This window comes from Anomaloglossus baeobatrachus, chromosome 5, assembly GCF_048569485.1.
Source record: "Anomaloglossus baeobatrachus isolate aAnoBae1 chromosome 5, aAnoBae1.hap1, whole genome shotgun sequence".
Taxonomy (NCBI): Eukaryota; Metazoa; Chordata; class Amphibia; order Anura; family Aromobatidae; genus Anomaloglossus; species Anomaloglossus baeobatrachus.
In genome coordinates this window covers 59,756,907-59,770,572 of record NC_134357.1, presented here as the reverse complement: position 1 = coordinate 59,770,572, position 13,666 = coordinate 59,756,907, and the positions used below count along the sequence as shown (strand labels likewise).

The following is a 13,666-nucleotide window of genomic DNA, read 5'->3' as shown; positions in this document are numbered from 1 at the left end:
TTAGGGAAGCAACATGGACATCTGGTACCGCACAACCTGTTTCAGGGCGGCCAAACAAATACTTTACCTGACTAATTACCTTTGCTTCAAATTAATAAAGCACACACCGGTCCCAAGTATCATTCCAAGTGACAAAAGTATCCGTTAACCAACTCGTAGCCAGATGCCAGCTCCATATTTGTAAAACGCTATTTTTTGTAATTTGGTCAACTACAGAGGTTGAAGAAAGAACATACCTGTATCACCCGGTCCTAGTCCCAGCGGGGCACCTCCACTCGCCCTGCTCCCAGGCATCGGCAGGGTCACCGCTCTCCTCTCCTGTCCCTGGTCTGCCGTGGCCTCCTCCTGCTTCCAGGCCACATGCAGCACTTCTGTGAGGTCCTGTAGGGTACATGCGTGGCCAACCCAATTTCTTAAAGGGCCGGCATCCCATTACACGTAAGTGACCCCAGAAGGTCACCTATTACATTAAGGGAATTAAGACTGTCTCCCCTTACAGGAGGCACCTGAGCAACGTTGCCTACTAGTTAGTGCGTTGCTAGTTCTCAGGTCCCATTACACTACTGTGTCTAGTACTGCTTGCCTTGTCCTAGTGCAGTTCCATGCTACTAACCTGTGTCTCGTCCGGGATCCTGCTCTCTACCACCATCTCCGTATTTCCACATCTGTGCCACCAGCTCCGTGCTGCTATGTCTGAGCTACCATCTTTGTGCCGCTACATCTGAGCCATCATCTCTGTGCTGCCACATCTGAGTCACCATCTCCGTGCCACCATGTCTGAGCCACCATCTCCGTGCTGCCACGTCTGAGCCACCAGCTCCATGCTACCATGTCTGAGCCACCATCTCCGTGCTGCCACGTCTGAGCCATCATCTCTGTGCTGCCACGTCTGAGTCACCATCTCCGTGCTGCCACGTCTGAGCCACCAGCTCCATGCTACCATGTCTGAGCCACCATCTCCGTGCTGCCACGTCTGAGCCATCATCTCTGTGCTGCCACGTCTGAGTCACCATCTCCGTGCTGCCATGTCTGTCTCCAGTTCCGTGTTGCCACGTCTGAGTCACCACCTCCATGCTGCCACATCCGGGCTTTACCAGACCATAAGAGCCAACCTCCATTGGTTCCTGGAAGTCGTGCATTTAGGCCCTTTGTGACTGCACCAGGGAATCCCTGTATAGGAGTTCGCTACTAGTTAGCATCTTCAGGGGAGTCCAATGTACGGTCCAGTGGGTCCACTCCCGGACGTTCACCGCCCCTTGGCGACCGTAACAATACCATTGTGCTATTCCTTACCTTTTTTTTTTTTTATGGTCATGTCACACACAACGACAGCGACGACGACGTCGCTGCTAAGTCACCATTTTCTGTGACGTAGCAGCGACCTTGCTAGCGATGTCGCTGTGTGTGACATCCAGCAACGACCTGGCCCCTGCTGTGAGGTCGCCGGTTGTTGCTGAATGTCCTGGACTATTTTTTGGTCGTTGCTCTCCCGCTGTGAAGCACACATCGCTGTGTGTGACAGCGAGAGAGCGACAAACTGAATGTGCAGGGAGCAGGGAGCCGGCTTCTGCGGACGCTGGTAACCAAGGTAAATATCGGGTAACCAAGCAAAGGCTTGGTTACCCGATATTTACCTTCGTTACCAGCGTCCGCAGCTTCTTGAAGCCGGCTGCCTGCTCCCTGCACACGTAGCCAAGGTACACATCGGGTAACTATAAGTAAAGTGGTTTGCTTATTAACCCGATGTGTATTCTGGCTACGAGTGCAGGGAGCCAGCGCTAAGCGGTGTGCGCTGGTAACCAAGGTAAATATCGGGTAACCAAGCGAAGCACTTTGCTTCGTTACACGATATTTACCTTAGTTACCAAGCGCAGCATCGCTTCCACGCGTTGCTGCTGGCTGGGGGCTGGTCACTAGTCGCTGGTGAGATCTGCTTGTTTGACAGCTCACCAGCGACCATGTAGCGACGCAGCAGTGATCCTGATAAGGTCAGATCGTCGTCGTGATCGCTGCTGCGTCGCTACGTGTGACCTAGGCTTTACTTCAACATATCCTGAGATAAGTTGCATAAAATTATCAAATTAGAAAAAAACAAAATTGATTTAATAATATTCTCTCAGGAAATGTTTATGCTATATGTTCCTATACAGATGTTTTAGGCAGATGGGGAAAAATACTGCAAAGAAAGAATGCTTTAATAAATAAGGCTTAGTATTTTTGTTTTTAATCAATCAAAAAAAGCAAAGTGAATTAGCAAGAGATAAATCTAAATCACATCAATATTTGGTGTGACCACCCATAGTCTTCAAAAGGGCATCAGTTCTTATAGGTACACTTGTCACTTGCACTTTTTTAAAATTATTTTTTGATTTTTTAATTTTTTTTTTATCTTAATAGTTCCCCTAGGGGACTATGAGGATCAGCTGCCTGATCGTTCATTCATTTCTGTTGATTACAGCTACACAGCTGAGATCACCAGAAATGCTCATCTCTTGTAACAGGCAGCACTCGGCCAGCTGTTACAGGAAGTCATGATCACTACAGGAGTCATCACATGACCCTGTGCTACAATGGCAACCATTGACTCCACGTGGTACGTCATGTGACTTTTGATGGCAGTGAGTGCACATTTACCATGGTGGGGATATAAATCACACTGTCACATTTTGACAGCAAAATTTAAGGGGTTAACAGGCACGGGTGATCGCGGACTTGACATGAACCACATTGGAAGTCAATGATTGGACAGTTTGGATCTCCACCCACATATAGCCAGCTATAAACAAAGCATTTCGAGGGGAGGGTTGAGTTTTTACCCCCAGTAAGACCCACTCAACACTGCAAGCGGCTTCACTGGGCTGAGCACTGAACATACCTGAGCACACCGATGCTCGGTCGAGTGGTTTGCATACGTACAGCACTCGAACTCCGAACTTGAACACTGATTTTTTTTTGTAAATTTCCTTTTTGGTATGAACACCAAACATTACTGTTCAGGTTCGTTCATCTATAGTCATCAATATCATACCAGTGAGGGTCTATCACTCACAAGATCTTCTGTTAGCATGGCCTGTGACTTCCAGATGTGCAGAGTGTAGATGGCCAGGTAACCACAGCCCTGTACACTTAGCAGTAACTATTCTCAGGTATTAAAACTCAGGTTCCATCAAAGTAAATGGGAAAAGACTGCAGTGCCCGAGAACAGGCACTATGTAGTTTATGGATCTGTGGTATCCTGGTGCCATACAACATCAATGTCACATCCATTGGTGATGGAAGTAGTACAGTGCCTTGCAAAAGTATTCGGCCCCCTTGAATTTTTCAACCTTTTCCCACATTTCAGGCTCCAAACATAAAGATAAAAATTTAAATGTTATGGTGAAGAATCAACAACAAGTGGGACACAATTGTGAAGTTGAATGAAATGTATTGCATATTCTAAACTTTTATAAAAAAGAACAAACTGAAAATTGGGGCGTGCAATATTATTCGGCCCCTTTACTGTCAGTGCAGCAAACTCACTCCAGAAGTTCATTGAGGATCTCTGAATGATCAAATGTTGTCCTAAATGAGTGATGATGATAAATTTAAGCCACCTGTGTGTAATCAAGTTTCCGTATAAATGCACCTGCTCTGTGATAGTCTCAGTGTTCTGTTTCAAGTGCAGGGTGCATCATGAAGACCAAGGAACACAACAGGCAGGTCCATGATACTGTTGTGGAGAGGTTTAAAGCCGGATTTGGTTACAAAAAGATTTCCAAAACTTTAAATAACCCAAGAAGCACTGTGCAAGCGATGATATTGAAATGGAAGGAGTATCATACCACTGCACATCTATCAAGACCCGACCGTCACTCAAAACTTTCATGTCAAGCAAGGAGAAGACTGATCAGAGATGCAGCCAAGAGGCCCAATGTTACATCTCGTGGCTCTCCTGAGGCAAGGACTGAGGCAGTCTCCCATTCCTTGCCTGCCACGAGCACTCCTGCTCAGCAGCGCCGAAGGTCTGCCAGACTGCGCAGTGTGCAGGAGATACCTTCTCAGAGAGGCAGCAGAAGGGTGACACCTAGTGGTTCTCCTGTTACAAGGAGTGAAGCGGTCTCCCATTCCTGGCCTGCCGCAGACTCTCCTGCTCAGCGGCCCCGAAGGTCTGCGAGGCTGCGCAATGTGCAGAGGTTTACTGCTCAGGGAAGCAGTGAGATTCCCGTTATCTCTGCACATTGTGAGACCGAGGATCCCGCCTCTATTTCCCAGAGGCAGGAGGGTGAGCATGTGCAATGCGTGGTGGGTCCTGATTCGCTCACTGACGTCACACGGCTTGATGACAAGGCTGGTGACGTGGTCAATCCTGACTGGCCAGGCTGGGACGTCGTGGACCCTGATTGGGTCAAGTCCGTCGACTCCGCCTCGCGCCCGCCCTCGGGTGGAGCTGCACCTCCTTAAAAGCTCCCCCTGCCATCATGGCGGCGCGCGACCGTCCTTCTATGTTTGGATGTCTGGCAGCGTGCTGCCACGCCACTGCTCAGGCATTACTTTCTCTTGTGGGCTTGGCCCTTGCTGCTCCGGCAGTACCTCGTTTGCAGGCCGTGTTCCTGCCTTGCTGCTCCGGCAGTACCCCCGTCAACAGGCCGTGTTCCTGTCCCAGGTGAGCTCCTCAAGTCTCCATTGGACTCACCTGCTTATTGAAAGCACACGTGCGTGGGCACCTCTGTGCTACCCTCGTGCCATATTCTCGTGACTTCCACTGGCACACGTGCGTGGGCACCTCTGTGCTTCCCCGTGCAACAGGTACACCGAGACGTGAGATCTGTGCCATAGAACCCTCACGGGTTAGGGCAGATCGGTGTACATAGATCGTCTGTGACATTCCAGACGATCGCTAGCAGCAACCCGCTCACTCTTCACCCACCATAGCGGCGGTCCCTTACACCGCACAGTGGACCTTGACCGGCGGAAGCAGTCCATTTCCCATCTTGGCACGCTTCCCCGGGTCCCCCTCGTAACATTACGGTCGCGCCAAAGGTCTGGCTATGGCTGAAGAGCAGCAGCAGTTGCTGCGTTATGTGCAGCAGTTGGAGTCACGATTGGCAGCAGTGGAGCAGTCTTCCTCCGATAAGACTACTCTGACGACAGTCGCCACCCAGGCGGCTACCCAGGCTGTGCTATTGGGCGGAAGGTCTCCTCGCCTTGCGCTTCCAGAGCGCTTTAGCGGCAACAGTTCTGAGTGCCGTGGTTTTATAAACCAGGTTACCACCTACTTAGAGCTGTCCGCGACTCTTTACGCTACCGAGAAGGCGAAGGTAGCCTTCGTCCAGTCCCTGCTCACAGGGAGAGCGCTGAAGTGGTCCACGCCGTTGTGGGAGCGCGGAGATCGTGTGGTGAATAACTTAGCAGCTTATCTTGGGGCCATGAGAATGGTGTTCCTCGGGCCTCAAGTCACCCACGATTCCGCGCTGCGCCTCCTACGATTTCGGCAAGGGTCTGCTTCAGTCGGGGACTTTGCTGTACACTTTAGGACACTGGCCGCAGAGCTGGACTGGCCGGATAAGGTCCTTGTCCCTGTGTTTTGGGAGGGCCTGGCAGGGTTTGTCAAAGACGCACTGGCCACACGTGAGGTGCCTGCCACTTTAGAGTCCTTGATTCAGGTTGCCTCTCGCATAGACATCCGCCAGGCGGAGCGAAGGCTCGAGGTCTCTTCAGCACCTACGTCTTCTCGGCCTAAAAAGCGTCTGACTCCCGTCTTCCATCAGACAGGTCCCCCAGCCAGTCCTGTAGGCGACTCCGTGGAGTCAATGGAGGTGTCCAAGGTGGTCTCCTCTGCCCCAGGTTCTCGGTCTTGTGTCATCTGCTTTTCCTGTGGGCAGAGGGGACACATAGCTACCCGATGTCCCAAACCGTCGGGAAAAGACAGCGTCTAGTTTCTATCAGAGGGGGGACTCTAGACGCTACTTCTCCCTCTAGGTTGACTATCAGCGCCCAGTTGCAGTTCGGCATTACTCTCTTCTCTGCCCTGGCTTGCTTGGACTCAGGCGCTGAAGGCAATTTCATCTCGACCTCCCTGGCAACCCGATACTCAGTTCCCCTGGTTCTGTTGCCCAAGCCACTCAGGGTCCGGGTAGTCGACGGGTCCATACTACTCGATCCTATCACCCAGATCACCATCCCTCTCAGGATGGATGTACCACCGGGACACCATGAGCAGGTGTCCTTCCTGGTGCTTCCAGGGGGGACGGATGAGATCCTACTGGGCCTTCCCTGGTTGAGACAGCATGCTCCTATACTCAACTGGGCAACAGGGGAGATCTCATCCTGGGCAGGATCCTGTAGAGAGCACCTCGTGACTACCGAACCACCCGCTACCATTAGGTCGGTTGGGTCCTCAGGGAATACTGAGGGGCCGGGTTTACCGACACCTTATGAGGCCTACAGGGATGTCTTTTCCAAAAGGGCCGCAGATACTCTTCCTCCCCACCGGCCATATGATTGCCGAATAGACCTGAAGCCAGGCTCCGAGCCCCCTAGGGGCAGAGTGTATCCACTCTCTGCTCCAGAGACGGAGGCTATGTCCAAATATATTCAGGACAGCCTGGCGAAGGGGTTCATTCGCAAGTCTATTTCACCGGCTGGTGCAGGGTTCTTTTTTGTGCAGAAGAAGGAAGGGGATCTGCGCCCCTGTATCGATTACAGGGGATTAAATGCAATCACAATCAAGAACAAATACCCTTTGCCCCTCATTACTGAGCTATTTGATCGATTCCGCGGGGCAAAGGTCTTCACAAAGCTGGATCTACGCGGGGCGTATAATCTAGTGCGAGTCCGAGAGGGCGATGAGTGGAAGACCGCCTTTAACACCAGGGACGGTCACTACGAGTATCTAGTAATGCCCTTCGGACTCTGCAATGCCCCCGCCGTATTTCAAGACTTTGTGAATGACATTTTCCGGGATTTGTATCTTTCCGTGGTTGCATACCTGGATGACATTCTTATCTTCTCCCCCGATCTTACCACCCATCGGAGGGATGTCATCCGAGTACTTAAGAGGCTCCGCACCCATTCGTTATATGCTAAGCTGGAAAAGTGCGTTTTTGAACAGGAATCCTTGCCGTTCCTGGGGTACATAGTGTCCAGTCAGGGGTTAGCAATGGATCCGGGGAAGTTGGAGACAGTGATGAACTGGCCTGAGCCCCGCTCGCTGAAGGCGATCCAGCGATTCTTGGGGTTTATCAATTATTATCGCCAGTTCATTCCCAACTTCTCGACGGTGGCAGCACCCATCATTGCCCTTACCCGCAAGGGCGCTAATCCCAAAGCATGGACACGGGAAACGGTAGAGGCATTTCACACTCTCAAAACTCACTTCTCCAGAGCTCCCATCCTTCATCGTCCAGATATCTCCAAACCCTTCCTACTGGAGGTAGACGCCTCTTCGGTCGGTGCAGGTGCAGTCCTGTACCAGAAAAACGAACGAGGAAGGAAACATCCGTGTTTCTTTTTCTCCAAGACCTTTTCTCCGGCCGAGAGGAACTACTCCATAGGGGATAGGGAGTTACTGGTGATGAAACTAGCATTCCAGGAATGGCGGCATCTCCTGGAGGGTGCGAAGCATCCATTTGAGGTTTTGTCTGACCACAAAAACCTCACATACCTCCAGACAGCACAACGCCTGAACCCAAGGCAGGCCCGTTGGTCTTTATTCTTCTCCCGGTTCCGCTTTATTATCCGCCACCTGGCCGGTGAGAAGAACGTACGGGCCGATGCCTTGTCACGTTGTATGGTTGTGTTGGAGGAGGACGAGGAGGAGCCTCGTCTTATACTACCCCCGGACAGCTTGAGGATGGTCACTCCCACTTCTTTGGACCAGGTGCCACCTGGCAAAACCCTCGTTCCCCCTGAACTACGGAACGAGGTGCTATCGTGGGCTCATGCCTCCAAGGTCGGGGGTCACTTCGGGGTCAAAAGGACCAGAGACCTGGTGATTAGGCATTATTGGTGGCCGAGACTACCCCAGGACATACAGGAATATGTGGGAGCCTGTATGTCGTGTGCTCGGAATAAGCCGTCCCGGCAGAGACCGGCGGGTCTTCTTCACCCACTGCCAGTGCCGGATCGTCCCTGGGAAGTGGTAGGGATGGACTTCCTGGGAGATCTGCCCAAGTCAGCAGGGCACAGGGTCGTATGGGTCATCACGGACCACTTCTCTAAAATGGTCCACTTGGTGCCTCTCCCACGACTCCCGACGTCACGTGCTCTTGCCACCTTGTTCATTCGGCATGTATTTAGGTTGCATGGCATGCCTGACAAGGTGGTGAGCGACCGGGGTCCCCAGTTCGCGTCTCGCTTCTGGAGAGAGCTCTGTAAGCTCCTGCAGATAGAGCTGAACATCTCCTCCGCATACCATCCCGAGACCAATGGACTAGTGGAGAGGACTAATCAGACCTTGGTAACTTACCTCCGCCATTTTATATCCGCGCACCACGACAACTGGGCTAACCTCCTTCCTTGGGCCGAATTTGCCATTAACAATTCGGTCCATGAATCCTCTGGCCAGACTCCGTTCCTACTCAATAACGGACAACATCCCAGAATCCCGGTTCCGATGCCCATTACGTCACCCGATACTAGAGTGGAGGATTGGGCTACCAAGGCCCGGGAGATCTGGGATGACACCCAAGAGGCTCTTAAAAGGGCTAAAGACCGGATGGTGACAACGGCTGATGTTCGCCGCCGCCCTGCACCATCCTTCGCCCCTGGTGACCTAGTATGGCTGTCCTCTAAGAATGTTAACCTACGGGTACAGGCAGCCAAATTCGCCCCTAGGTATCTGGGTCCGTTTAAAGTACTACAGCAGGTAAACCCAGTGGCATACCGACTCCAGCTCCCTCCACGCTGGGCTATAGCCAACACCTTTCACGTGTCCCTCCTGAAACCCGTACGACTTAATAAATTCTCGGGGTCCCTGCCAGCTCAAACCGACTCCCCGTCCGACGACCCTGAGGTGGCAAAACTTGTGGAGACAAAAGTCATACAGGGCAAGAGGTACTACCTCGTGGAGTGGGCCGGCCGTGGTCCGGAGCATAGATCCTGGGAGTTGGAGGATCATATCCGCACCCCGGGTTTGATAGCGGCCTTCGAGCACGGACAGGGGGGGGGCCTAGACGGGGGGGGGTAATGTTACATCTCGTGGCTCTCCTGAGGCAAGGACTGAGGCAGTCTCCCATTCCTTGCCTGCCACGAGCACTCCTGCTCAGCAGCGCCGAAGGTCTGCCAGACTGCGCAGTGTGCAGGAGATACCTTCTCAGAGAGGCAGCAGAAGGGTGACACCTAGTGGTTCTCCTGTTACAAGGAGTGAAGCGGTCTCCCATTCCTGGCCTGCCGCAGACTCTCCTGCTCAGCGGCCCCGAAGGTCTGCGAGGCTGCGCAATGTGCAGAGGTTTACTGCTCAGGGAAGCAGTGAGATTCCCGTTATCTCTGCACATTGTGAGACCGAGGATCCCGCCTCTATTTCCCAGAGGCAGGAGGGTGAGCATGTGCAATGCGTGGTGGGTCCTGATTCGCTCACTGACGTCACACGGCTTGATGACAAGGCTGGTGACGTGGTCAATCCTGACTGGCCAGGCTGGGACGTCGTGGACCCTGATTGGGTCAAGTCCGTCATCTCCGCCTCGCGCCCGCCCTCGGGTGGAGCTGCACCTCCTTAAAAGCTCCCCCTGCCATCATGGCGGCGCGCGACCGTCCTTCTATGTTTGGATGTCTGGCAGCGTGCTGCCACGCCACTGCTCAGGCATTACTTTCTCTTGTGGGCTTGGCCCTTGCTGCTCCGGCAGTACCTCGTTTGCAGGCCGTGTTCCTGCCTTGCTGCTCCGGCAGTACCCCCGTCAACAGGCCGTGTTCCTGTCCCAGGTGAGCTCCTCAAGTCTCCATTGGACTCACCTGCTTATTGAAAGCACACTTGCGTGGGCACCTCTGTGCTACCCTCATGCCATATTCTCGTGACTTCCACTGGCACACGTGCGTGGGCACCTCTGTGCTTCCCCGTGCAACAGGTACACCGAGACGTGAGATCTGTGCCATACAACCCTCACGGGTTAGGGCAGATCGGTGTACATAGATCGTCTGTGACATTCCAGACGATCGCTAGCAGCAACCCGCTCACTCTTCACCCACCATAGCGGCGGTCCCTTACACCGCACAGTGGACCTTGACCGGCGGAAGCAGTCCATTTCCCATCTTGGCACGCTTCCCCGGGTCCCCCTCGTAACAGCCCATGATCACTCTGGATGAACTTCAGAGATCTACAGCTGAGGCGGGAGAGTCTGCCCATAGGACAATAATCAGTCGTACACTGCACAAATCTGGCCATTATGGAAGAGTGGCAAGAAGAAAGACATTTCTCAAAGATATCCATAAAAAGTGTTGTTTAAAGTTTTCCACAAGCCACCTGGGAGACACACCAAACATGTGGAAGAAGGTGCTCTGGTCAGATGAAACCAAAATCGAACTTTTGGGCACAATGCCAAAGGATATGTTTGGCGTAAAAGCATCAGAGCTTATCAACCTGAACATCCCCACTGTCAAACATGGTGGTGGCAGCACTGTGGTTTGGGCCTGCTTTTCTTCAGCAGAGACAGGGAAGATGGTTAAAATTGATGGGAAGATGGATGGAGCCAAATACAGGACCATTCTTGAAGAAAACCTGTTGGAGTCTGCAAAAGATCTGAGACTGGGACAGAGATTTGTCTTTCAACAAGACAATGATCCAAAACATAAAGCAAAATCTACAATGGAATGGTTCACAAATAAACTTATCCAGGTGTTAGAATGGCCAAGTCACAGTCCAGACCTGAATCCAATCGAGAATCTGTTGAAAGAGCTGAAAACTGCTGTTCACAAACGCCTCCATCCAACCTCACTCAGCTACAGCTGTTTACAAAGGAAGAATGGGCAAGAAATTCAGTCTCTCGATGTGCAAAACTGATAGAGACATACCCCAAGTGACTTGCAGCTGTAATCGCAGCAAAAGGTGGTGCTACAAAGTATTAACTTAAAGGGGCCGAATAATATTGCACGCCCCAATTTTCAGTTTATTATTTTTTATAAAAGTTTAAAATAAGCAATAAATTTCGTTCAACTTCTCAACTGTGTCCCACTTGTTGTTGATTCTTCACCATAACATTAAAATGAAGCCTAAAATGTGGGAAAAGGTTGAAAAATTCAAAGGGGCCGAATACTTTTGCAAGGCACTGAACTTGTTCAACCCTACCAGTATGATATTTATGACCTATCCTAAGGATAAGTCATCCCTATCGTAGCCCTTGGCAAGCCCTTTGCTTAAATCTCCGGTTTTGAAGCACTTTGCGCTATTATTTATCACTCGTTAGGCTATTGGTCTTAGAATTTGGGCTGATTTAAGGGACTGAACCCCCTAATGAAGTGGATGTTGACAACTATAATGTCAAAAGTATAGGTCTTACATATAATGTAAAATACAAGGAATTTAATAGTACTTTTTTTAAACTTTCACCACCTCTTGCATACTACAGATCCAACATTCCTGAAAAAAAAAGTTATTTTAATGTTTACCATCTGCTTTTATCTTTTTAAGAACCCTATGTGTAATATTCCTCTAATATACGGTGCAAACTATAAAGTAAATATTTAATATATGAATCATTGGGTGTGTGCAAGAAATGAAAGGTTAATGCAAACCAGAAGGTTAAGAAAACTCCAATGGCCAGAAATGAGGAGTCAACAACGGTATTGGATTTTGCGGCTTTCTAAGGGACTAATCAATGCCGGCAGCTCACAGTTCTAGGCATTTCATTTTAGCACTGTAGAGATGAAGCTAGAAAAAAAATTGCTAAGCATATCCTCTGCTTGGCTACCTCTGCCCTCTTTTATCATAATCAAAACCATACAGGCAAATGGCTCTCTGTAGTATTATGATGTGAAAACACTTTAGAGGCAAGATACATACCATTATAGCCCAATTACCAGGTTAATTGATAGCAAGCATCAGCTAAACGACTTTGCTGAAAGTTGAGGTCAGCCAAGTTATTGTTAAAGCTGGAAAAGATCTATTGTATCATGTGCAGAAAGAATATTCTGCATGATGTTTAGCTTTCCAGTCGTGGACTTTGGTACCCCTCTTCTTATGATCCCAGTAATCATACTTTTATTACCTATTGTTTAGGGGACAAACTCTCACACTTGCTGGTATCATAAAGGATCTTGAAAATTGAGCTAAACGATCTATAACATGGCCGAGCACTGATAGTGGCCAAGTTTGTGGTTGCCATTCCAGTTCTTGACGTTTGATAGGGCTGAGGTCTGACCTAACAAATGCTTTTCGATCAAACTTGGCAAAACATTTTAAGGGTGTATTTATTAAGATTTCCTTTCATTTCAACTAGGAAAATCTCTTTTAAGAAACTTCACAGCTGGCAATATGCAATTAAGGAAGGAGGATTCGTCAGATGGAGATTCGTCATTCCAGAAAGTGGGTTCCCATTGATCGGCTTCTCAATCGAAGAAAAACAATCCATGACCTTGTGATGAAAAATTGTGTCAACATCAGCATTATTCACTATTTTTTGTCACAATGTGGCTACCGGGGTTCTACCCAACAACAAGGAGCCCCCATTGAGCGCCTTCACAGACAGGATACTCCGGGGACACATTAACAATGGTGGGTCATGCTGCAAGGGAGAGGGGCAAGGGGACACCTCCTGAACTTACCTGAACTGTTCCCTGAGCTCCCTAGCATCTCTATACGGGTTCTTTCACCCCATCGCCAAGCAGGATACCTAATGCAATCGCTAGCCCTGTACTCACCCTCACTAGTGCGATGGCCGTCGAAAGACACTAGTCCCACCATTGCACTAATAAAAAATAAGGGAACGTAGACAAACAAGGGACTCAACAAAAGGATATAACACCATACTTCACTGCTGCGGCCAGACAACCACGGCTGCAGCCAGGAATGCTTCCACTAACAGCACTGCATAAAGCAAGAGCTCCAGCAGCAGCTACCTTCCTTCCTAATAACGGGAGTCGTCCGTAACAAGTTTGGAGCTAAAGTGGCTTTCAGAAATTTCAATTTTATCCTATGACTGTGATCAGTGTTAGACTGGGACAGCAGGGTGCCATCAATAACATTGACTCTAGGGTCCCACTGATGAACTACAGGCAAATATTACAGTCACAAATGTACCTCTGCTTCATATATAATAATATACTGGGTAGTTTGTAAAATGAATGATGAGACGCTTCCTTTGTCTGTACATGGTGAAACAAGTGTATTGTGCCAAATACGGATCATGTTTTGCGGGTAAGTGATATATTACTGCAGAGGACCCCCCCAGAGGATTCTCCTGTTCTCCGGTGGGCCAGTCCGAGCCTGACTGTGATGGTCTGGAAGTTCCTGAACTCTTAGGGGCACTTTGCACACTACGACATCGCAAGCCGATGCTTGCGATGCCGAGCACGATAGTCCCCGCCCCCGTCGCAGCTGCGATATCTTGTGATAGCTGCCGTAGCGAACATTATCGCTACAGCAGCTTCACATGCACTCACCTGCCCTGCGACGTCGCTCTGGCCGGCGACCCGCCTCCTTATTATGGGGGCGGGTCGAGCGGCGTCATAGCGACGTCACACGGCAGGCGGCCAA

At 50.3% G+C, this 13,666-nt stretch overlaps 1 protein-coding gene across 2 annotated transcripts in view; it reads right to left on the bottom strand.

Moving 5' to 3' along the window:
- The window catches only part of ADGRA1 (adhesion G protein-coupled receptor A1), a 1,087,584-nt gene that overhangs the window by 698,605 nt on the left and 375,313 nt on the right, over positions 1–13,666 (bottom strand). The gene's annotated exons all lie outside the window — the stretch shown is intronic.